This window comes from Anthonomus grandis, chromosome 8, assembly GCF_022605725.1.
Source record: "Anthonomus grandis grandis chromosome 8, icAntGran1.3, whole genome shotgun sequence".
NCBI classification, from domain to species: domain Eukaryota; kingdom Metazoa; phylum Arthropoda; class Insecta; order Coleoptera; family Curculionidae; genus Anthonomus; species Anthonomus grandis.
This window is the reverse complement of record NC_065553.1, coordinates 28,147,026-28,174,653: the sequence shown is the minus strand read 5'-3', so window position 1 is coordinate 28,174,653 and position 27,628 is coordinate 28,147,026. Positions and strand designations below refer to the sequence as shown.

The 27,628-nt window shown below is 31.8% G+C and overlaps 1 protein-coding gene and 1 long non-coding RNA gene across 3 annotated transcripts in view; one reads left to right on the top strand and one right to left on the bottom strand.

The window, feature by feature from the left end:
* Positions 1-27,382, bottom strand: part of LOC126739433 (uncharacterized) — a 279,994-nt gene extending 252,612 nt beyond the window's left edge. The window contains exons 1-2 of one of the 2 annotated variants that reach the window (XM_050445121.1): positions 27,011-27,382; positions 4,702-4,748 (exon numbers count right to left, since the gene is read on the bottom strand). The gene's annotated coding sequence lies outside the window, so the exon portion shown is untranslated. The remainder of the gene's footprint in view (positions 1-4,701; positions 4,749-27,010) is intronic. The other variant, XM_050445120.1, reaches the window with a different exon arrangement.
* On the top strand, positions 7,842-10,028 carry LOC126739443 (uncharacterized). Its single transcript, XR_007661624.1, has 3 exons — positions 7,842-9,275; positions 9,394-9,834; positions 9,892-10,028. It is a non-coding gene; the product is annotated as an uncharacterized LOC126739443 (long non-coding RNA).
* Positions 27,383-27,628: the final 246 nt, after the last annotated feature.

The following is a 27,628-nucleotide window of genomic DNA, read 5'->3' as shown; positions in this document are numbered from 1 at the left end:
ACACAGCAAATTGGATGACGAAATGTTGGTTTTATTCATTTATGTCAGAAAACCTCAAAAAAATAAGTTGAAGCAAATGTGGAACACCAAAAACTCGAGTGAAAATACAATGTTATTTTACTGATACGCTTGTCTCTAGTGGATGGGATAAAAATCACGGATAGGCTTGACAGCCTCACGTATCCGTAATTATGTTTATCCAATATGGATTTAGGCTAAGAAAGGTACACGATCCAAACGTAAACAACGAGTGCAGTTGCCAAATACCTTTATCGAGACAATATCTCCGGGCAAGCTTCACAGCGTTGCCGTTCTGTGTGGAAATTTAGATTTAAAGAATCCCAATTAAGAATATTAATTATTATTAGTGATTAGTGTAAATATAATATAAAATAGTTCTGGTTAAGAAACGTATCTTTCAAATCCTATAACTTTAATCAAGGTGAAACTAGCAACAAAAAGAGGAACCAGGCAAACTTCAAACCTAAAGAAGAAAACCCATCTAAAAGAGTAACTAGACAAAAAAAGAAATAGAATTTCATAATATAATATTTTCTGTAAAAAATCTTCCTGCACTTTATAAAATTTATATTTTTATCTTATATTAGGTTCTATTTCGGCTTTTAATCCTTTTTATTTATTTTGATGTTTTTTGTTTTAATTTTTGTATAAGATGGATATAGGAGAACTGGTAAATGATATTGACAATGGCTTAAAAGTACCAACAAAGTTATTCAATGACATTTATGAGTTTAATAATTCGGTGCGAAATAACATTTTAACCCAAAAATTAGCAAATTATAATTTTGATGTGATTTTATTTACGGAAACGTGGAAAGTAGATTGTATTGACTATTTCAGAATAAAGGGTTATAATACTTGCTATAATCATGGCAAGTTTAACCAAAATGATCGGATTGTAGTATTAATTAAAAACCAATGGCAGTCTCATTTCACAGAGCAAATGATTGGAGGAATTAATGTTCTAAGGTTTCAAATAAAAATCTCAGAAACAAAAGCAGCATCAGTTTAAATGCATTATATAGACTTGAGCAAAATTTAGATACTTTCCTTGAAAATCTGTCTGATTACCTTTCACTTCATCAGCCCTCGTCGCATTAGGAATTAATGGGAGATTTCAATATTGATATCTTAAAAAAAGAGAGAAGAAATAAGGTGGAAGATTATCTAAACATTACTCATGAACAGGGATTTATTTATTTAATTAATGAATATACCCGCCAAGGAAACGATCAGCAAAGTTGTTTAGATCACATTTTGATTAACAAAGTGCAGCATCTCAGTGACTGTCAAACCTTTATAATTAAAACAAAAATAACGGATCACCATGCAGTAGGTATGTCAATTCCATTAAACTTTGCAAAAGAAAAATAGATCGCAGCAAAAATTCTATTGTAGATTTTAATAAACCAAAATATATTTTCGCAAATGAAAAATAGAATGATATATATAAACATCTAAATCCCGATACAAGTATGAACGAATTTGTACAATAGGAATATTCAAATATCTATGAAAGTAAGAACTCACAACAGGACAAAAAAAGAACCCCTTGTATAACAGATGAAATAATAAAATCAATTGAAATGCGGAACAAACTTTACACACTTTCCAAAGAACACCCCAATGATGAAAACCTTAAACAGCGCTACAGGAGATATAGGAACATAATTCACATATTATTACAAAAATCAAAAAATAAATACTACAAAGAACAGCTTTTGGAAAATAAAAAAAAAACCCTCGTACATTTTGAAAAACGATAAGAAATGCACTAAATATAGAAAAGAATGAAAATCAAATAGGAGAAATAAAAAATAGCAGTGGGAATACTCTAATAAAAAACCAAGACAAATCTGAATATTTCAATGAATTTTTTGTCAACGTGGGAAAATCTTTGACAGAAAAAATAAAAATTCAAGAACAAAAAACATACTTACAAAATTTTAATGCAAAATATAGAATACAAAATTCTGCTTTTTTAAAACCCATAGATAAAACTGAATTAAAAAGCAATATACTTAGCTTAAATACTAATAAAGCACCAGGATTTGACAACATAACCCCTTTATTAATAAAAAATATTGCTGACTCATTGATAACTCTGAGTCTGTCATTACATATTTTTAACCTCTGTTTTACAACCGGTATATGCCCAACTTATTTTAAAGTTTGTAATGTTAATCCCAGTTTTAAAAGTGGAGATAAAAGTAGTTGCACAAACTATTGCCCAATTTCCTTAATTTCAGCATTTTAAAAAATTTTCGAAAAACTTCTTAAATCAAGTAGACTTTATATAAATGAAAACAAAATTTTACTTGAAAATCAATTCAGAAAAACCTAGGAACTGAAGAGGCACTCACGCATGTCACAACAACAATCTACTCAAATTTAAACGCACCAAGAACATCTACAGGCATTTTTCTCGATCTGCGAAAAGCATTTGATACCGTCCATCTGAATTTATTACTCTTTAAAATGGAAGTGTACGGTTTTCGAGGAGTAGTATTACAGCTGTTAAAGAGTTACCTTAAAGGTCGTGTCCAAAGAGTTACTATTGGTATTAGTGAAAGCTCACAAAGGATTGTGGAATATGGAGTCCCCCAAGGAACTGTTTTAGGTCCGGTGCTGTTCATTCTGTACTTAAATGATTTTCTGCATCATCAGGAGGATTTTGAAATTGTCTCTCTTGCAGACGATAGTGTGTGTCTCATAAATGGTAACACTTGGGAAGAAATAAAGATTAAATGCGAAAAGACCTTAAAATGGGTTAAAAATTGGCTAGACCTATCTTAACTGGGAAAAGACAAAAGTCCTACCATTCCACATAAGATTCTCGATCGAAACCCCTGTTGGGAAACTTAATAATAGTACACGAAGAAGATTGTACAAAAACGCTACCATGCAAATGCGTTAATAACGTTGAAATGGTCCAGAAAATAAAATATCTTGATATAATTTTGGATAGCCAAATACATTTCAAATATCACGCAGAAAATATAAGTACAAAACTACAAAAAATCACATTTATTTTATGGAAATTAAGGTCTTATATGCATAAAAGTAATTTAAAGACTATATACTATGGCTTATTTGAGTCTATTCTTCAATATGGCATAATAGTATGGGGAAGCAGTTATGAAACTGCAGTAGCGTGGAAAAAGCACAGAAATGGTGTATAAAAACCATTTTATATAAAAACCGCATGTACCCAACGGATTTATTATTTCAAGAGTTTAGTGTTCTTAGGGTAAAGCAACTTTATGCAACCAGACTCTTATGCTATGTTTCAAAGTACCCTCGAAAAATAAAATTGCTTAACAAGGAGATTTACGAAACTAGACAAATAAAACAGATAGTAGCTGAAATACCAAAAAAAATCTAATAGGGTCTCTCAGAAGTGCATTTCTTATATGGCACCTAAAATATTTAATCTGCTTTCTACCGATGTAAAGAAAATAATGCACTTCAGAGTAAAGTTTAAAAAAGCCGTAAAAGCCTTTTTGAACTTTGATTATAGAAAGTTGAAATCGAGCTTTGCATAAAAATTCCTTTTGCCTGTATCCATACTAAATATTTTATTCGCGTTATGTATTTATGTCATATTTTCTTAGTCGTTTCATGTTCATTGAAGATTTTAGGTTGCTCTTTAATAAGTACTTTTTTAATTGTGTACATATGTTCATCATGTAGTTATTTTATTTATACTTGTTATAGTTTAGTTCTTGTCGATTTTATAATTTTATATTTTTAAAATTGATTAGTATAGGTTAATTAATGGAACTACTTAAGATAAAACTTACATAGCACTAATTATTAGAGCAAGACCGAAGGACGAAGAAACGCTACGCGCTGGCGCACTAGTTGCCTTAGTAGATGTCTTCTTTTGCATAGTTAAGCAATGTCGCAAGACTGTAAATGTGCTCTAACTGTTCATTCATTTAATAAATTTTTTTATCTAGTTGTATTTTCAGCAATTATTGAATAAACTATTTTTGAAATTTTTAATTATTACACGGATTTCATTCTTTCTTTTGCTTTATAATAAAGAATGCAATTCAGTTTCTACTAATTATAATAATTTATTAAATTACTTTATTTTCTTCTGTTAAAATTGAGTTAACACTGGCAACATAAAATACTAAGCATGTTTATCAACAAAATATCTAAATACCTCAAAATACTAAACAGGCAATGTTTATTCTAGTGTATTCAATGTTATGGTAAGGATGTTTCAGTTCAGTCGTCAAAATTTGTAGGTTATTGTTTACTGTGGAGTGTGAACAGTTTTTTAAAATGGTGGTTAAGTGGATTCTAATATCATTAGATATAAAGATATAAGAGATAAAATAATTTAACAACTGTCAATGAATTAAACACCTTATTTAATTGTTTTTGTGTAATAACGACAACTTTTGATATGTTTATACATTTCAATACAAGGTGTGACAGTTACTTTTTTGTTTTATTTTAAATTTTAATCCAGGTGTGCCATGACTATTTTAAGACAAGACCTCAGTTTTTTAGTCAAAGAGGCTTTGAAAAATAGTTTTGACTTTTTTTTTTAGTCGGTCGTGACTCACTAAATTTATACTTCATATTTTTAAGTTGACATAAGGTGCAAAGTTGCCAATTTTTTATTTTGTTCACCTAAAATAAAGTTATTTTATAGGTACTTACCTTGATGTTTAAGATTGTTGGTGAGTTCGGCAGCAACTGGAAGAACCCTAAAAATGTGAAAAAAATATTATAAATAGACCAAATAAAAATGTTAACTACTTCTGATAAACCTAAGTAAATATTATCTTGGAGCCAAAACAACTCGCTGTAGCCAAAATTCTGATAAACGGTATCTACCGAAAACAACGTTGAAAAAGATAAAAAAAAGCGGCGATGCAATTTTTGTTTATCTGTATTTTATTCCAAAATAAATTAGGGATTTTTATCAACGAATACGGGCGGCTTAAACGCGTCATTCGGCCCTGCGGAGGACGAGTCTATTTTCAGTAAATTAGAATTCCTCGTGCGTTTCCGGCAGGGAAAAATGGATTAGTCGAAGGAGAGATAAAGAAAAGCGGCTTACGACTTAAAGGATTCTCTTATATTATTTCAGTGATTGCGGCATTAATGGAAAAAGTGTTCCGAATTTAGATTAATACCTGTCCAATTTCCAATACTAAGCCCAAATTTTTATCAATAACATATAAGCCTCGACTTGCACGGTGCATAAATGGTCCACAACAAAATAATATGCACCTCCTTGTTGCACTCGTTGTGAAAGACGAAGAGTGAAGTCACTTCTGGAAATTTGACGCAATGGCAATTAGAAACTCTTCAAAAGGTTAAATTATTTTATGTATTTTCCTATATACATGTAAGTGGAAAAAAATCAGATTACTTAAAAAATAAATATGTAAGTAATAGAATAATAAAGTATGAAAACCCACCTTAGATTAGATTCTTCATGAAGAATCGTAGACTAATGATTAAGGTAAGAAAAATGTAATTTCAAGATGATTGAGGCAATAAAGACGAATCTTTAGAAATAAAGGGTTTTTTTTTGTAGAGGCGGAGAAATTTAAATTGAAATTAAACACAAAATATTTTATTGATATGAACGAATTTGCTTTTATATTTGCTTTTATATCAAGTGTTTCGGGTTTATCAGCGTAGACATGCGACTTAACAAAAAGAAAATAATCTAATGGCGTCAAGTCGCACGAACGAGCTGGCCAGTTTACAGGTCCATTCCTTGAAATTATTTGTTGCTCGAATGTCTGTCTCTTGCAGTAAATGAATTGTTTGGCGCGCTGTATGGCACGTGGCACCGTCCTGCTGAAACCACATTTCTGCAACGCCTGCAACGGCTTTCAATTGAGGCACAAAAAAGTGGGTTATCATGTTTCTGTATCGCTCACCGTTTACTGTAACGTTCTGACCATCAGCATTTCTGAAGACATAAGGACCAATGATTCCACCGGCCCATAAAGCGCACCAAACGGTTAGTTTTTCTGGATGTAACGGTTTTTCGCCAATAGCTCGTGGATTCTCATCCCCCCAAATTCGGCAATTCTGCTTGTTTACATAGCCATTTAACCAAAAGTGTGCTTCATCACTGAACAAAATTTTCATATGAAATCGTGGATCAACAGCAATCTTTCCTTCCGCCCATTCAGCTAATGTACAGGGCAAAAGATGATCCTGGGGTTTCAACTCCTGGACAAGTTGAATTTTATATGCTCGCAATCCGAGATCTTTGCGCAAAACTTTCCATAAAGTGGATGGACATAAGTTCACTTGTTGAGAACAATGACGAATTGACACATTTGGATCGGTATCAACAATATGCTGCACAGCACCTATCGCTTGTTGCGTGCGCACTGTACGGCGTCTTACGGGATGTGTATTGTCGACTAGAGTAAAAGTATTGCGAAAACGATCAACAGTTTCTCGAATTAATCTCTCTGAAGGATGATTATGAGCACCATAAAACTCACGTAATGCCCGATGTGTTTCTCGAATAGAACCATGTCTTTCAAAATAAATTTGAACAATTTGGAAACGTTGCTCCGGCGTGAGTCTGTCCATGATGAATTGCCAAACCAAACTTATCTAAAAATAACCCAGAACTGTCAGGTCTGCTGTCATAAAAAACAGTGTTGCCAAATGAAAGTTCTCCGCCTCTAAAAAAAACACCCTTTATTATTATCTTTCTAGTTTCAGCCATAATAACATATCATAGATCTAACTACTATATACAGTGACTTCATTCATTTCAAAACGAACCACCCTTAATAGCTTCTTGTCTGGGAATAATGGATATTTTATCGACCTCAAACTTTTGTATTTCAAATGGCTACTCTAAGTGTGATACAATATTTTATCATTTTAAAGGGCATACAATCTCCTATCTAACCAAACCGAAAAAAAACATAATTGGCTGACGTATGAGCAAATAGTAAGCAAAAATGTGTGGTAATAAAAGCCTTTTTATCAACTTAAACTTTGGTAGGTTTGTTGTGAGTGGGGCACCTTGTGTCCATCATTGTGTCCTTAGGTCTATTGTGGCAAAGCTTTAGTGGGTCGAATGGTTGCCTCATAGTGTCACACATTATTTTAAATTGCAAACAATTTCCCTCTTACTTCGCCAAAAAAATGTTGCTGAAAAAAAAAGTTGAAGCGATTTACCAGTAAAAATGTATGGTAATAAGCAGTTCATTGACTCCAAATGTTTTTGTGTAGATGAAATTGGTGTTGAGATACTAAACGAAAATAATTTGTATTTCCAATAAGATTGAGCTCCGGCACTGCGCTTTGACAGTTCAAGAGTGACTTAATGAACACTTTTCAAGGATGTGGATTGGTAGGCGTGGTGCAATTGAATGGCCCGCGCGGTCGCCAGACTTAACACCACTAGATTTTTTCCTTTCGGAGTATTTGAAAGGCAAAGTGTATAAAACCCCACCTGAAAATATTAATGATTTAAAGGATCGAATTACTCGCGAATATGGAAATATTAGCGAACCAACCAGCCCCATGAAACTTGATTCGCCAAAACAGAATTTCGGACGGCGACCATCTTAACATTAGGAAAATTTGACAGTAGCGATGTTGTGACACTTTTGACATTGATTTTTTTCTATTTTTATTTTGGTAAGGCGTCGCCTCGTGAGTCAAGGAAAATTTGCTAAAATTAATTGAAGTTATATTTTTTGTGGAATTAGGGTGTAGAATTTGGAATGGTATGAGTTTTCTACACATATATACGTATTAATTTACCATTAATTATTCTTTAGTTTACCAATACTATCAGGGTTTGCTCGAATTCTTCAACAAAATTTTTTGATAACTATTCTTTTCTCTTAGATAATAGAAAAACCATTCTTATTAATCCTGGTCTTTCACAAGATAGCTTAAATGCTGAACAGGAAATTGTTGCTATACAAAAGTAATTTATAATGTCCATAAATCCATCATGAGCAAGTTATCTAAATTGACGTTACTTCTGAAAAATGAAAGAGTGTATATTGCTTTTTCAATGTCCCTTTATAATGATGGAAAGTTTGAGTTTATAGAATAAAATCTTAATGAAGTAACTAAATAATTCATTAGCTCTCAATTGGTCTGAAAAAAGTCAACGAATTTCAGGGTTTAAAGACTTTAAAAGTTCTCGGAGTAAAAACTCCAAGCAAACACAGTGTCCTACTTTTTTACACAATATACAGTTTAGGCGGAGGTTGTTGTGGTCTTAAATGCCTATAAAATATATTCACCATGTGCTGTTCGGTGCTGCTCCTTTCAGATATAACGTATCGGCTATTATCATTTGCAGCCATTTTCAAAATTATATTTTCGGATTGAAATATTTATAATCACTGGTATATGACAACTAACTTTGTTTTTGACATATTTGTCAATATCGCAGAATACTTGATTCAATAACACATATTTGGCTGGAAGTCGATGGTAGATACATAGGTTTTTTAACCCAATTATTAACCGTTTTGTTGCTTTTCTTTTCTAGCTAATGAAGGGAAACGTGATGCTTCTCTCGTGCTAAAAGAAATCACTTCTACACCCAAACGAGCCACTACCTATAAAAAAGCGTTCAGTGCAAGTAAATCCAAAGAGAAGGTACAACTAACACCGCAACAAGCGTTATCAATGTTCATCGAAGCAGACTTATCAAAGAGGTAGTACGAAATCATAAGAAGTTATAGTCCATCTATGTATCCATGCTACAGTAAGATCCAAGAAGTCAAAAAAGAGTGTTACCCCGACAAAGAATCTATTACTGTCACCGAAACTTTAGCAGATATTAAGCTTCAGAATTTGATGGATCACACTGTATCCAGATTACTGACAGATTTTTACGATTAAAACGCTTGACGAAGAAGAAAGAAATGCCTTGGAACTCATATATAAATGGGGATGCGATGGAGCGCACATTCAAACAAAAATTTGTATGTGACTCCGACACGGACGCTAACTTGTTCCAAAGCTCACTTGTCCCTTTACGGCTTATTTGTTCCTTAAATGGAAAAATACTATGGCAGAACCCCACTCCTTCATCTCCTCGTTATTGCCGCCCAATCAGGCTGAGATTTATAAAAGAAACCGCAGTTGTGACAAGAGAAGAAATATCATATATCGAAGATGCTTCAAAAAATTTGAACAAAACGAATTCCAAATGAAATAAAAAAATTGCTTGCGAGGTATCGCATACAATGATTTTGACCATGGTCGATGGAAAGGTGAGTAAAAAAACAAAAATTGAAAATGTTTATTACTATTTTTAGAATCGAACCCGAAACATGATTATTAGGTTTTATTGTTGTAGTTCTATCTAATAATTTAAAAAAAACATTTCAGGTGTGCAACTCTGTGACAAGCACATCATCTACAATGAGGTGCTACATATGTGGCTTAACTTCAAAGGATTTTAACTGTATCCAAAAAAGGGGACAGTTAATGTGGAAACTTTTGAGTTTGGTTTATCTATTCTTCATGCCTGAATACGATTTTTTGAAGCTGTTTTACATTTGGCCTATAAACTACTAGTACAAAAGTGGCAGCTCAGAAGCGATGAAGAAAAAGAAAAAGTCAAACTCAGGAAACTCGCAATCCAAAGCGAATTTAAGTCAAAGATGGGTCTCATTGTAGTCCTCGTAGTATGTCCCAAAGGCAAATTTCGGCAACACCAGTAGACGATTTTTTGCAAACCACGAACTGTTTGCAGAAATTACTGGTATAGACGCGACATTTATCTATCGCCTGAAAATTATTCTGGAAGTTTTGTCGAGTGAGCATGAGGTGAATACGAAAAAAATTTCGGTTTTCGCTACAGAAGCGGCAGAACTTTATATCCAGCTGTATCCTTGGCATCCGATGACCCCCACGCTCCACAAAATACTTATCCATGGGCCTCAAGTGATAAGACATGCTTTGCTGCCAATCGGACAACTGTCTGAGGAGGCTGCTGAAGCCAGGAACAAATAAATACGCCTCTATCGCCAAAACTTCGCAAGAAAATTTTCTCGACAAGAATGTAACGCCGCGGACATATTAAACAGGTGAATTATCTCTATTTATTACTAATAATAACTGTTATGTACCGTCTTTTTTTACAGACTTCTTCTAAACTCGGATCCTGTAATGACGGGAATGACACCGAGAAGAAGAAAGTTGTCGGAACCTTTCTCAAAAGACACACCATATTATTGGTACAGTCGACTGTAGTTAATTAGTATTGACTGTATTAATTGTTATCATGTTAGAAACATGATTACAAACCAAAAATAATTTTGGCCGCCCAGATTGATGAAATACTCCTATGTGCATCACTAAGAATATGAATACGAGTAATGCTTCTGTCTGGCGGGTACTACACGAGCAACAACTCTATCCTTACTACTTCCAGAAAGTTCAAGGTATGACTGCAGCCGATTATCATCCTAGAGTTCAATTTTGTCGATGGCTTCTGGATCACATCATTGCACAACCAAATTTTTTACGATATGTTTTGTGGACCGATGAAGCCTCTATCACAAGAGACGGTATTTAGAATAGTAAGAATAGCCATGTTTGGGACGAAGAAAATCCTTATGCAATTTTTCCAAGAAAACATCAGAATCGTTGGTCTGTCAACGTATGGGAAGGCATTGTTGAAGATTATTTAATTGGGCCATACTTTTTACCGGAACGGTTAACAGGACCTATTTATCTGCGTTTCTTGGAGGAAGTTCTCCCAGAACTCCTTGAAAATGTTCCATTAAACGTTAGACAGCAAATGTGGTTTCAGCATGATGGAGCTCCGGCTTACTTTGCTGTACAAGTACGCGAGTATTTGGCTAGCAAAGTTAAACTCCAGTAGAATCAGATCTATATTTAATTAAGCGAATAACAGCAGCATTTGAAATCATTCAAAACGAGGATCAAATTTTTAGTGTAGTCCGCCGAAATCATGTGCGGCGTTTAAATCGGTTTATTGAAGTTGGAGGAAGACATTTTGAACAATTCTTGTGATGGTATCATATACAAAAGGTAAAAATAAATGCATCAGATCCTATTTAGGTAATTATTTTTTTTTTCTAAATTTAAACGCGTCTTAGGGCCGTAGTGGCGTAGTGACATATTTCCGGACATGGGTTCCTATACTCAAATGGATTCTACTGTTGCACTGAACAACCCCTAGAAGTTTGATTCCATTGTTCTGAAACACCCTGTATGTGCTATGTACTGAAGAAATAAACAATATTATTATTAATATTTTATGAAGACTTTATCTCAGTCACATAAGTACTATAGTTTTTATAGTGATTGTTGGTTGAGATATATTGAAATATACTTTTGTTTTTTTGCATTAACATAACAAATATATTTTTTCTTACTTGCTATTCTATATTTATTTTTTTAGAGAATTTTAGGTTTTATTTTATACATTATTATTTTATTTTATATTATTAAACTACATTTCACTTAATACTTTTTCTATATTTAACTAAAGAAAAAAATTAAATATGATACAATTTGCTTTCCAATTGCAGTTCTAATCATACTGATATGTAGGATATTATAATTTAAAGAGAATTTTGGGTTTTTCATACTCTTTGTTCTATTTAGAAGTTTAGACAAATTTACTATTTTCAAACATTTTTTATTATTGAATTAATTATTTATTTATTACACTTTTTGGTACACAAATAGAACATGTCCCAGACTGTTATCATTATATTGCAATTTGTATTGTATTATAAATTAACAATGTTAATTATATATTGTATTAGAATACTTGAAATCTTGTGTTTTTATTTTCCAGATGATTAAATAATATATTTTTGTGTATATAAAATCATACAGTTGTGTTTTATTTTCATACCTGTAATTTAAGTAGACATTATTTACTCAGCTGTTCTCTTGGTTAAAATAGATTTGTATATGGGAAATTTGGTTCTTTTTTTGCAAATTCTTTTTATACTTTTTGTAACATAAGAAATATAAAAAGGAAATGTGAAAGAACAAGTATTGATGACATTCTGTTTTAATCGAGTGGCGTACCCGCAGGTTGTGACATTTAGTAGTTTTCTTAAGTTGGGCCTATCTTAGAATTCGAATTTCCCGCGCTATATTCAAATTTGGTACCGGATTTGACCACGACTTTTTTCAAACCTGGTTAGTTAGACGGGTTGCCAATAGTTATAGCTTACAAATGTCAAAATTAGTTCGAATTATTGCACCTTCAGTAGAGGGCCAAAATTTCTATTTCTTTTTCTTTCTCTCTTTTCGGCCAAACCCGCATTTCTTTTGTGTTCTGTGGGACTAACACTTGCCAAAGGTCATGAGGAGAATCGTGAGGTGGTTATTTTTGAAACGCCTTTTTACACCATTACTGTTTATAAAACTAAAATTTTTTATATGTATATTTTTGTATACCGTTGGGAGATTGTATGCCCTGTAAAACGATGTATCACACTATACTATAGGATAGCCATTTAACATATCAAAATGAGGTCAGCTGTAGTTGATTAACAGAACTTTGTCAAATATAAAACTACACGTCCTCCTGTATATCTAAATTGATGTGTTTTTTTTTTTATTTACAACCTTATAAGAGGATTTCAATTGCGATAGATATTAGGAATATTTTTTCTCCTATAGATACGACAACTCGTATTAAATCCAACGAAAAAAAAATCATAAAGGTTTTGAAATGAAAGTATGTTAACCACTAAAAATAACGAATCACAAATTCATAGAATTTTTGATACATTCCGTGAATTTTCTGTATGCGACAGAAGAAATTGGAAACACTTATTTTTATGGTAGAAAACTTTTAAAATTACTTTTTCCGAGTAATAAGTATTTTAATATTGAAATGTCTATCATAGTGCATTCATGTATGCATTCTCATATTTGTAGAAAGTAAATTTTGAAAGCAATAATATTTTATTTATAATGAATAATTATAACTAGTGGCAAGATATTATTCCTTCATCGAATAACTCATAAACTATAATTTTCACATGAATTATGAAAGCGAGAACAATTTTATTACAGATTTCTTTAGGTTATTACGTCGTAATTACTCGATGCTGAAATAAGGTTTTGCTACTAATTATAACTATTAAGTTAAAATCTGGCTGTCTGCACTAATAAGTAGTTAATTTCAGGCGTCCTACAGATCTAAATTAATCATTTCATTATACTTAATTTAATAAAAAAAAACGAATGTAACATCAATGTTTTCATGTTGACTAAGGTTGTATCTTACTTAAATATTATAATATATACCATAGCTAATAAACTGAATATTAATAAAATTAAATACATTTCATACATATTTCTTTAAAAGATCATAACAAATACATTGAAACACAACATTAAAAAAAATTGAAGTTTTTTTAATTGAATGCAGTCGAACCTATATTTGTTTTGATTGTCTATATCGCCTGTTTCCAAGAAAACCGGCACAACTCAAAGAATAGTCAATTTTAAGTTGTTATGGTCATTATACTTAAAACAGCAAGAGTTATTTCCAGAAAAATCGGCACACGTGTATTTCGAATATTTTCCGCGGAGCGCGACTAGCGTGATCGTCCCATCTTCAAATTTTGTTAAAATAATTCCGGCAATAATGTCTCAGGTCAGTACGTTTTGTGCCATTTCTAAGAGACGCATCACGCTTTTCACGGAAGACCGTCATTAATCGAAAAGAAACATTTTATTAAAAGTATTATTCGTGAAAGACCGTCCTAATTAGTGTTAAGCTAGTGTGTTTTCAAAAAAGAAATAATGATTGTGAAATTATTTAAGAGAAAACCGTCACAATTAGAGTTGTGCCAGCTTGTCCCGAAAAGTAAGTAATTTTTTTATTCACGATATTCAGGAAAACCGTCACAACTAGACTTGTGCCGGTCTGTCGCACAAATAGGATATATTTTATATAGTATTTTAAAGAAAACCGTCATAAATTATAATTGTGACAGTCTTTCCCCATAAATAAGTAAACTTTGGTACCAGTCATGGTACCAACAGGTTTATAGTCAAAAATAAAGACAAATATTTAGTTTTCGTGACAAAATATAGAATTTTATATAAATTTATTTGACCTAATGATTCCTAAAACTTTGTAATACTTATAACGTTAAATTTTTAGAAACAAGATGCAGAAACAAAATAGGTCTTCTTTAATTTTGAAATTAACCAAAAATAATGTCGAAGTACATAACATAGATCAACCTATGTGGAAAATAGAGCAATTCATGAGAGAGGATGAAAATGAAAATGAAAAAGAGATCGAAATAAGGCAAGGTAAGTTTAAAACTATAATACAGATTGTATAATAATATTTAATATTAAAATTAATCTTTTATATTTTAGACATTTGCCGTTTATCGGAAAATTCTTCAGCCCCATTGAATGATAAGTGTGATTTAGGTACTTTACAAAATCTGGAAAAAGAACCGAACGGAGATGAACTCTATAGTAATCAAAGTAAGTGTAAATGTTAATTTATTTGCTATTTTCAAATTAACTGTTTTTGTGTGTGTGTAAATTACTTTTATGCGCGTCATAAACGATATAAACAAAAAATTAAAAAATATATAAATTATTACCATATTATTCGTGCATAAAGTTTTGTTTGAATTTCTGGCATAACTAGTTGTTTGCCAGTTTTGGATATTTATGATCCTATGGCTGTTTTATAGTTATACAAACATTTCTATGTTCCTAATACATAAATAAATATTTATTAATAAAACCTAATGTCTTCCAGATATTTTTCATCAATCGGAAAATGATTTGGGTCATCTAAATGATAACAATGATTCAAGTAAAATTATTCAAAATCTAGAAGAAAAAGGGGAAGAGGTTTTTGATATTAATCAGGGTGAGTTATGTTTTTAATTAACTGTGTTTTGTAAGTTTTGTTTAAATTAATGTCTGTCTTACAAATCATGATAATTACAAATAATAAAATTCTAGATATTTGCTATCCACCGCAAAATTCTGCATCTCATTTTAATGACGATTATGATTTGGATAAGGAAAATCCAGAAAATGGAAAAACAAGAAAAGAACTTTATAAGAATCACGGTGAGTTGAAGAGTGAGTTGGCACCTAGCTATGACATTTTGATTTGAGTATGAATAGTATGTGGTGTATTGTGTAATACGTGTGGTAAATAAATACCTAGATTGTTAGTATACTAGGTAGACATGACATTTTTTATATTAAAAGTTTTCACTTCCAACGAGGTGAAGGTAACTAATAGAATTGTTTTATTATGTAGATGATGTACCTAGTACTTCCGGAATAAATACTGCTAGAAACATTTTAACTGAAAGAATTCACAATTCAGATTCAAAGTCACAAAGTCGTCACAAAGTTCCTCCAGCGATAGTGAATCATTTGGTTCTTCACACTCAAATGATCCTGATTATGACGCGTCTTCAACTTCAGAATCATCATCAGAATCAGACACAAAAAATACCCCTACAACATTAAATAACAATATGGATTCTCCTAAGAAAATAGGCAGAAAAAGAACTAGAAACTCTGCTGATTGGAAAAAAAACGTTGCTAAGCAATGGCGAAATAGTGGTCAGAGTTATCATTCAATTAAGGTAACTAACAAAAATGGAGACAAACAAAGAACCTTGGTAGAACGAGCGGAAAAGAAAATGTTACCTCCTTGTACTGACAAGTGCAGATTAAAATGCAAAGAGAAAATCTCTGAAGAATCTCGAAAGAAATTTTTTAAAGTATATTGGAACCTTAATGACTTACACCGACAAAGCGGATTTATTGCATCTTCACTGAGTCCTATAAATCCCAAATACTCAAATTCTAACAGACGACGAGATTTAAACCACGCTTGTTATTTCCGCTTTGAGGAAACAAAAAGTAGAGTTTGCAAGCATTTTTTTATGTCTACTTTAGGGATTACTACAAGGACTATTAGAACTGTGCTTGAAAAACAAGGATTTTTGTTTTTCTTGTTTGTAAAACTGGTGGTATTATAGCAGAAGAATTTAGAAGCAAGTATACTACCACCCAAAAGTTAATCCTCAGATTATACAAGGAATTAAAAACCACATAAACTCAATTCCTAGAGTCCCGAGTCACTATACAAGAGCTAACACTGACAAGGAGTATATTGAAGGTTCCCAAACTATTGCTTGACTTTATAGGGACTATCAGGATCTGTGTAAGAGGAAACAGTTAAAATATGGCTCTTATCGAGCTTACTATGACGTGTTTACCCGAAATTTCAATCTTGCATTTTTTTTCCCTAGAAAGGATCAATGCGTTGAATATGCTAACTCGCCAAAGGAAGGCAAGATGTTAATTTAGGAAAAATATAAGACTTGCCTGAAAGAAAAAAATTTAAATCGTTTAGAAAGGGAGAAGGATAAAGAAACCAGAACTCATGTTATTACTTATGACTTACAAGCTACTTTACCTTGTCCATCTGGAAAAGCGTCTTCTTTTTACTATATTTCTAAATTTAATCTCTATTATTTGACTTTATGATGTTTCTTGCTATGTCTGGCATGAGGGTGCTGCTAAAAGGGGAGCCAATGAAATAGGTTCTTGTGTTTGGAATTATTTAGAACAACTAGATGACAAGGCACTTCAAGAAAATAAATTAATTGATGTCATACAGATTTTACACAGATAATTGTTCTGGACAAAATAAGAACAGGTTCCTTTTTGCATTGTACGCTTATGCCGTTACTAAATTAAAAAGTATCAATAAAATAACTCATAAATATTTGATTCGGAGCCATACACAAAATGACGCAGATAACGTGCATTCTGTAATTTAGCAGAAAATCACCAGGTATAAGAAAAGCACTGTTGTATACGTACCCGATCAATATATTACCCTTATAAGAGAAGCAAAAAAAAGGACAGCCCTACAAAGTTATTGAGAGAAGTCACAATGATTTTTTTGACTTAAAAGACTTAGCCCAAAAAACTGGATTTAAAGATGCGTTTAAAACTATTGATGGTGAGAGCGTAAAAACTGCCGAAATTAAAGTCTTTGAGGTGAGAAAGGATGAGCCTGGAAGCTTTTTTTAAATATCCTATGAGCAAGAATCTTTTTCAAAGGTAAACTTTACTTCGCACAGGAATTCAACAGAGTAAAATTGTTTACGCCGCTGCCAAAGCAACAGTATCGATCGCCCCGATTTGCATATAAACAGTGCCGTTGCGTTAATTCTTATATTTGTGTTCTGTGCCTTTAAATTAAATTAAAAAAAGGCGCGCTACTGTCGCTAATCGCGCGTTATTTGGGGACAAAACTTGGCGCAGCTTTGAAACAGATGGTGTACCTTTCCTTAGCTAGACAAACTCTATCACTAGTGGAAAAAAAATATAGTTCCCAGTTACTACGGAGAATTTTATAAGAATCTATAAGAATTTAGTTTGTGAGTTCTAGAGAAATGCTGTTATGTTTTATTAAGTTTTGTTTGTAAAAGATTATCTTTAATTTGTGCTAAATATAAGTTTCTTTTTTGTTACAAAAGAATCAATAAACAGAACGTATTTTTGAAAAATAGATCATTTTGAACTTGATAAACTATAGTTATTCTACATTAATCGATACATTAATAATTTTATATTTCCTGGAAGACTGTCACAATTTTATTTTTTTTTTAATTTTTATCAAAAATCATATTTAAAAAAAAATAAAACTGAAGATTACTTTCTTACAAGTAAAACTATGTCATATAAAAAAATAAGAATTATATCTTTAAACCACAGGTCACAACAAAACTTTCAATACGTGTTAAAACTTTAATAGCGGATATCACAAAACAGATGATTTAAGAGTTGTGCCTGTCTTCTTAGAAACAGGCGATATTTCCATATAGACAATCGATCTTTATTTCCTTCAAAACAACACAAATATCATCCACATACATATTTCCTATATGCTATTATTTATTTTGCGAAAGTGCTATTTATAATTTTATTCTCTAGGTTAGTTCTAATAACTTTATTCAAAAAAGAGGAAAGGCATAATCCCATGGCTAAGTCAACTTTCTGTATGTATATGTTGTCATTAAATTTGAAAAAGTGTTGGTCTAAAACCGGTTTTAATAGGCAAATTAGGTCTGAAGAGATCAACCTGAATTTACCAGAATTTGCAGGTAATGATTCTATTAATTCAATGAAGTCAGTAGGTGATACACTGGGAAAAGGGTATTTGACACCTAAAGAAATTAGAATTGCATTTTCTGGTATAATTATACCTTACCTTAAAAAATTTGCAAATTCGATGGAATTTTTAGTGGAAAAACAGCTTTCAAAGCTCGTTACCTCTCTCAAAACTTCACTCAACCAAGAAGAAGGTTTATAGCAACGGGTATCCGCAAAAGATACCAGTGGTCTGATCGGCTGTCCTTTGTCAACTTTATGTAGAACTTTGTGAGCCATAGAGTAGGAGAGTTCTGGGGTTCATAGGGTAAGAACCTTCCTTTCTAACATTAGAAAATTCCAATATGATATTGATAACAATGATTTATACCGGGTGGTGCGTCGCCGAGCGGAACATAGGAAAACCCATGTAAATTTTAAGGGGGTCAATTATTGGCTTCCCTGTACATTTTATAGAAAAAATTTAAGATAACTTTTTGAAGAGACCAATCTGGCAAACCCTCATGCAAAGTTTCAAAAAATTTTGATAAGCGAATCTTGAATTATTCAATTAAATGTAATTGCAAAATTACCAAATTTTCGGTTCAGGTAAAACCAAACAGACACCAGTAAAATGAATATTGTCACTGATGTGAGAAAAAGAGTCAATAAATCAGTGACAGTCGATATTTGAAAACAAGTATGAAAATTTAGATAAAAAAGTAATGTTAACGTGTCTTACTTTGATGTATGGTTGTGAGATTGATAAAACGAAAAAAAAACATTTCTTGTATTCGGCTGTACGTCAGATTTGACAAAGCCTTATAAAAAATTGTTTGCTGGTGATTGGTGTCTGGTTTTACCTAAACTGAAAATTTGGTAATTTTGCAATTACATTTAATTGAATGATTCAAGATTTGCTTATTAAAATTTTTTGAAACTTTGCACGAGGGTTTACCAGATTGGTCTATTCAAAAAGTTATCTTACATTTTTTCTGTAAAATGTACAGGGAAGCCAATAATTGACCCCCTTAAAATTTACATGGGATTTCCTATGTTCCACTCGGCGACGCACCACCCGGTATACAATACTTTTCATTTTGGTAAAAAATGATATTGTAGGATCTCTAGTAAAACATTGAAAATCATTGGCATCAAGAAAATCCGCGAAAATCGTTCTTCATGTAATCTGCCGTGCTTAGGGATAACGTCGCATTTCCAAAAAACAAAGTGTGGGGAAAAATGCTTTTTTCGTTTGTTCTTGAGCCACGTTTTCTCTATCCCTGTTTATGTCATATACTGCATTTTTCTTAGGCAAGAAATATAAATATCATAATATAAGAAATATAAAGAAATAAATATCAAAGATTTCGTAAGAGCAATGCGGCATTACGTCTTTGCTAAGTAAAATTTAATAATTTTTGATGGATATAATCATAATCATAAATTTCAAAAACAGATTGTTTATTTTAATTTTTTTTAAAGTAAAAATATCAAAAATACCAACATACAAACATAATAAAAATATGCACTTAATAAAGAGGAACATATTAATTTGAATTGCTTCTACAAGGTATATTTCGCTAAAAATATTTTCTGTTATCAGGTCACGTAATGGTTTTGACAATTTCATACCCTTTGGCGAATAGTTGCTTGAGACTGAAGAAAATCTAAACAATTATATAGTTCCCATTCCGAATGTCTTTAAGATAAATTTGATTTAGTTGTTTCTTTGGTTTTTGTTGTGATACAAAATAATTTACACTTATGAAAATCTGAAAAAGATATGTTTTTAATTTTAACTGATCCCTTATATGCTTGGGCTAAAGCATTAACAAAATCCAAAAGTCATAGGTTTTTTTTTAAGGAGAGCTCTACTTGATGGTGGAAATGGTCTGCTGACATATATATATATATATATATATATATATATATATATATATATATATATATATATATATATATATATATATATATATATATATATATATATATATGTCCCGGTTCAATATAATTAAATTTTCGTTGACACTAATTTCACTTTATAATACTAGTATAAACAAGATAACTTAATAGGTACCAAAGTTTTACAGATCCACATTCTTTATTGCCAAATCTAGCAAGCAAAAGATATACAGATTTTTCTTTTTAATTTGACTTCGATATACAGTGCGGCTCTTCATTGTCCTCTTCACCCTCTTATCTTTTGAGTGCGTTTATATACAAATTTGAAAGCTGGCACACATCATTAGCAACCTAATACTACTTTTTGGTCCCTACCTCTTTTTACAAGACTTCAAAATACCGGCGGGACGCCATTTTGAAAAATAAAACTAAATAGAAAGGGGGTCATGCGATACATCGTTAGAAAGCTCCCACTGAATGCTTTATGATCCTAGAATAATAAACCATTACTTCTACCCATAGCAAAGTTGCAGCTTTTCAAAATCTTATTATCCGCATTTTTATCTCCACGTAAAATAATTAAACTTTAGGTAATACAGAAATGTAGCTATTCCGCTACAAAAGATGTTGAAAATGTGCACCATTAACTTTAAGACATTGGAGACTTCAAAATAATCTATTGGAGAACTCTTCATGAACATTTTGGAAAGTGGTGACAACAATATTGCGACATGCATCAATTATTCTTTGACGTAGATCAAAGATAGATTCTGACTGGGTGACGTAGACTTTGTGTTTTAAGTAGCCCCATAAAAAAAGTCCAGAGATGTAAGATCGGGCGATCTCGCTGGCCACTCGATAGACCATAGACGACCAATCCACCGATTAAAGTATTACTCAAATATTCTCTAACATTTCTGCTAAAGTGATGCGGTGCCCCATCTCGTTGAAAAACTGTTTCCAACTCAAATTCATGAAAATTGTATTCGATAATCTCAGGGATCAGTGGTTCTACTGCATTTTCCAACATGTTTAAGTAAAGGTCCCCTGTCAAATTTTTGGTTTAAAAAGAAACCCAACAATATGATTTCGTAATATACCAGCCCGCACATTTATTTTTTCTGATAATTGCGATGAACCATTTGACTTTTATGCGGATGAAATGTATGTTTTTTAAGTACCGTTTTCATAATAGCAGAAGATACATCATACGTGTCACCAACTGTGGAAGTAGACTGTTGTGCAGCTCCTATCACAGCTGCTATTATAATCACCTGTTTTTCGTCTGCATAGCTGGGACTGCCTGCATTCTTTCTACTGGCAACACTACCCGTCTTAGTAAATTTCTGAATAAGCTCGCGCATATACTTTAACATACTCGACGGTCAGGAAAGCGAACTTTAAAAATTCTGTCCGTCTCATGTACCTACATTATGATTTCCATCGTAAATGAAAATAATTTCAATTTTTTTCAGCAAGGGGACATGGATCAGGCAATCTCGATTAAATCAAGGCACAAATAAAAACTGCACTGAATGAAATAGCAAAAATATTCTCTCCTTTCGGTATTATTCGCTTTTAAAGGTATTGGTAAACCAAAGAAGTTTTTGTGTGAAACAGTCATTTTTATGATAATAATGTGACAAACAAAATACCCCTGCACAGGTCTAGTAAAGAAAATAAAAAGACGAAAAATAAGATTTTGAAAGGCTGCCATTTTGCTATGGTTAGAACTAATGACGTAATATTCTAGGACCATAAAGGATTCAGTGGGAGCTTTTAAGTGATGTATCACATAACCTTCCCTTTTTATTTAATCTGCTAATGATGTGTGCCAAATTTCAAATTTGTATATAAACGCATTCAAAAGATAAGAGGGGGAGGGGGACAATTTGAACATATTTTTTACGTTTCCTGAAAAAAATAATTAAAAAGTAATATAGAATAAAAAAGTTGATATTGCCACGGCTATATGAGAAAACCTATATACAAAATTTTAAGATACTTATTTAATCATCATTATATTAAAAACAATATAATAAACATTATTTTAAACACATACAGTAAAAGTATAAATTTCTACCACTGGTATCAGACTTCATACAGTCTTATTATTTATCCTAATAAACAACATATTTGGGTTTCATCGACAAATAAAAAGAGAAGTTAGTATTTTATTAATATACTTTCTCCTTTACATATCCCCAAAAGAAGAAATCCATCTAAGTCTACCTCTACCTATCCATCTATTTAGAAACCGGTCATCTAAATAGTGCCTTACAACTTGACTGTAATGAGCTGGAGCTCCATCTTGCCGAAACCAAATCCTGTCCTGAACATAATGTGCAGGCAACGTTTCCAACATTTCATTTTGTAAAAATTCCAGGTACATTTCACCTGTGAGATGTCTATGACAAAAGCGTGGTCCAATAACATAATTCTCAATAATCCCTACCCAAACAATTAATAGACCATCTGTGTTGGTGAGTTTCACGTGTAAAGACAGGATTGCTGGTATCATAATAATGAAAATTGTGCCTGTTAACGCTGCCAGTATTATGAAAAGTACCAAATAAAAAAAACCATGTTGCTGCATCATATTTTGTGCCCATTGACAAAAAGTAAGTCGTCTTTTATAATCTTGCGGCTGTAATTCATGCAACAGTTCGACGAGTTCTTTCCGTGGATAATTCATAATTTGCAAGTAATACAATAATTTTAATCTTTAAAACTTATTTCAGCTCTAATGCGAAATATTTTATTAACAATATTCAAAAAAAAAACAGTAAACCAAATGCAACTATTTAAATGTCAGATCAGTATTTTTGCTGAGAGTCTGTCAACAATAGAAACAAATTTTTCTAAGCATCTTGATAAATTTTTTTTAAATACATAGTTATGGGCTTTTATTGACATCGTTTTTTAAAGAATGTAAAACATCTCAAAAAAAGTCTTTGTAAGAAATGTAGACAAGCAAACTTCATGAAAGAGAAAACTACAGGGTGTTCCATTTAAAAAAAATCGAGTTATTGCATATTTTATGAATAAATTGGTAAATTTATATTAGTCACTCTGTATGAAAAAAACTTCAGACTTTTACTGAAAAATAAAGCTGATACCGTAAACTAACTATTTCGTTTATCCAGATTGAACACAGCGGTTGCTATAAGAATTTTAATAAACCCCTTAAAACACTAAAAATATCCTAAACATACGAATTACGTGGCAACGCCGTGATGAAATTTAAAAAATAAAGTATTAGTATAAATCTCGTTGTCCCCAAAAGCATAACGCCATTAAATACAGGGTGTTTCATTTGAAAACGTACATGTTTTTCCGAAACTTCTTTTTTACGCACCCTGTAATGTGAAATTATTTTTAGTTTGTAGAGATTTGTCAACCTTTTAACCATGTCAGATAAGTTTTTTTCTACTCGGTATAGTTTAGGCGTACGCCTTGCTGACGCACCCTGTATAAGAAGCTATCTGTGTGACATAAGTCAGCAAGTAGTACATTCGAAATCTTCGTCGATAAATAATGCTAAAGACGTGCCTCAGGGAAGTATCTTGGGACCTTTATTATTCTTAATATATACATACTTCTGATTTTCCTACTCGTATCAAAAATTGTAAGTCGCATCAGAACGCGGTTCACCTGCAGATTTACCACTCGTTTAAGTTATATGTGACAATCTTGATCACGCTTCTCAACTTATAAATCATGACTTAAATAGTATTTTTGAAATTTCAAGAGCCCATTGTCTCAATTTAAATACTTCAAAAACTAGAATGCTTATTTTTGGGAAAAAAAGGAAGCTATTGAGACTAACAACAAGTTTAATATTGAGTTAAATGGGACCTCTCAATGTAAGCAAAAAATTTAGGAATATACCTTGATAAGGATCTTCGTTTTAAGTATCATGTGTCACATCTCCTCCAGTCATCTTTCGTCAAGTTGCGACTGCTATATACCTACAAAGAATACTTTACTAAGGATATAAAGCTTAGATTAACTAACTCCTTAGTATTTTCTCACTTAACCTAGGGCAATATTGTTTATTGGTCTGCACTTACTGAAATCTTTGCAAAGGCTACGCAGAACTCTTGCCTACGGTATTGCTACTCTCGCAGAAAGTTTGATCACATAACACACTTATCGCGCGAATCTGCTTGGCCTAATTTAAAAGAAAGGTTTAAGCTGTATATGACTGCAATGGTTTTTAAAATTAACAGCACGGGGTGTCCAAGTTATCTACATTCTAATTTTAATTTCTAATTAGTCAAGGGAAGTGATAGACATGAGCGTGTTATCCGAACCATACGGTTCCAAAACATAGGACTGCCATGTTTCAACGATCCTTTAGGTATAATGCTGTCAAACTTTTTAATTCTATACCTCCTGAGATCAAATGGGCTCGATCTTTAAGTAACTTAAAATTAAAAATTAAAAAAATTATTAATTTGCAGAGAGACTAACTGCGTTATCACATCGCAAAAAGTATCTTTACATTTGAGCTAACTGTGCATCTTCTTATATTTGAAATTGTTTATTTCATTTAAATTTAATATTTATATTTTATTAAGATCCAAATATATTATACTTTTGGAAGGTCGCCTGTACTGTTCACTCATTGTATTATAACTTATACCTATTTTTTTTATCAGTGGTTAAGTTGAATAGCTATGCTAGACCCCGACACGCTTAAATAGTAGTTTTTATATTTTTTTATGGTAATAAAAAAACGTTTATTATTATCATCAAAATTATGCGGCCGTCTCTCCTATTAAGAGAGACTCTGAGAATAATTTATGAATAGCTGATAAAGTTATGTATTCCTATATTAAAAAAAAAAACATTTTCCCTGTTAAGTTTTAACAGTACATATTTATACATTAAAAGGAAATTTGCCTATAATTTTTAAAATATTTTTGTTAGAAATTTAATATCTTCTTAATTTTGAAACATTTGTTTTGTAGATCATGCTAATTCAAATACACCTCTTTAAATAATTTTTTTGTTTTGGTTTTTATTTATTTGATCTACCTACACTAAAAATGTCCATAATTGCATCACTCTCAAGCTAGGATGTATACCGTTTTTGTTTAAAAAAGGATTTGCTATTAACAGGTAATATATAGTTTCTCATTTAAAAATTCAGCAGAAAAATTTATCACTTACCAATACCAAGCTGCTACGTGAAGAAGAAATCAGGGCAGTTAGCAACATAATCAGAAACGAAAATCAAATTTTTACACTCGACCAGATAAGTTCTGCACGCTATATATTTTTTTCCATATTTAAGCATTAAATCTGATTTTAAACTTCTTAAATAAAGTTAAGAGAAAAACTATAATTACATATAGAGAAAAAGGGTGTAGATTTGATTTTTTTGCAGCATAAAAGATAAATGTTTGTAAAATAATAAATAATTAAAAAAATCACAGTAATTTTTTTTGTAAAATTTTTTTACACCTTCACGGTACATAAATAAAAGATTATTAAATACATCATATATCTCAGAGACATTATTTTTCAGGGGTTGAAGAAGTGTAAGCCATCCCGAAATACCTTAAAAAATCGTAGTAATTAGTAATCATTTTGTTAGACCTTCAAACTTGGTGTATAAATAAGAGATTATAAAATGCACCATATATCACCCTTACACCCCCGAAAAAACGTGTCTCTGAGATATATGATGTATTTTGTAATCTTTTATTTAAAAAAGGATTAGTGCAGTAAACGAAATTAAATATTTGGGTGTCTACTTCCATAGGCATCTAAAATGGGAGACACATGTGCAATATATCTGTGGTAAACTAAGAAAACTTAGGTATAAATTCTATATGCTAAGACAATGTTTGTCACATACAACAATATTAAACATATAATTATAAAGGTTTGGTAGAATCGATTAATAACTACGGAATTTGTATTTGGGGGGGGCTGCCAGTAAGACTCTGTTAAATCCTCTTGAAATAACCAGAAAAAAAATATTAAGATATCTTTTTCAAAAAATATAATGGATCCTACCGAATTATTATTCCAAGAATTTAATTTAGTTATCATTACCAAATTATACTTAAAAACAATAATTAGAGTCCTGAGTAATCAGAAAATTGACATTAATACATCAACCCACTCAGTACCAACTAGATTTGTACAAAATAAATCAATGATTCAACAAAGTATGGTCTTCTTAACTCCCAAAATATATAATCAGTTGCCTCAGGAACTAAGTAAATTAAAGGAAAAGTTTAGAGATTATTAAAAGAAAAAAAACTCTTTGCTACTAAACCTTCAAGCAGAAAGATATGCTTGAAACAGTAATATAGGATAATTTACTAGTATATATTTTTCTTTAATATATGTGTGTAGATTTTTGTTTCTCTTTTTACGCATTTTCTGTTTATATTTAATAGTTGATGATTATATAGACACGCGCACAATTTTTAAAAGTAATTGTGTGTCTAGTCCTAAGTAAGTGTTATGTTGTATATTTTCGTGAAATAAAGAAATTATTTATTTATTTATTTATTTATTTTATAGTATTTTACCTATTTAAACACCAAGTTTGAAGGTGTAACAAATTTTTTAAGAATTACCGTGATTTTTTTAATTATTTATTATTTTACAAACATTTATTTTTTATGCTGCAAAAAAAATCAAATCTACACCCCTTTTCTCTATATTATGCAATTATAGTTTTTCTCTTACCTTTATTTAAGAAGCTTAAAATCAGATTTAATCCTTAAATATGGAAAAAAATATATTGCGTGCAAAACTTATCTGGTCGACTGTAAAAATTTGATTTCCGCTTCTGATTCTGTTGCTAACTTCCATGCTGTCTGAAGAAGAACTTTTATATAGATAATAATTGTTGGATCCCCAAGATACTTAAAACTATAAAATAAATAAAAAGTTACTATGCACTTACCGCTTCAATAGAAAAAAAGCACTGGCTTATACGAACAACCTCCTCAAGAGGATCAAACACGCGAGATCAAAGAAAAATGGCGACCCGAACCGTTGAGAAAAAAAATTCTGGACAAAATAGATGTCCCACCAAAGAAATATTCTCAAGTCGCGTACGTACTCCGCGTCTCTCCGTACCCAAACGCGTTATGCCAGAAGGATGAAAAGTAAAGAGGCGGGCAGAGTGGAGAATCCAGCAGCAGCAGCAGCAGAACAGGCAGACACTCTCTCGGTTCCCAAAATCGGTCGTTCTGCACACGCGATCGATGCGGTCGCAACTCGGAAGAGAGAAGGAAAGAGAGCGAAAGACCGAATCAACTCGAGATATTGTCGGGATTTTTTCCTTCTTCTCTTGTGTGTGTGTTTCGTTGTCAATTTTCAGGCCAGGCGTAGCCGCACCACTCAACCGATATATAACAAATGTGGGCTTCTGGGATAATAATATGTGACATGCCCGGATTTCGACTGTTTGTTTATATCTGGCCTTTTGTTTGCTTTCAGACACGTGCAGATAAATGTCTTGATAAATATTGCACCCGCCCCCCAAATATATATTATGAAAACGACTGCTTTTATTTAT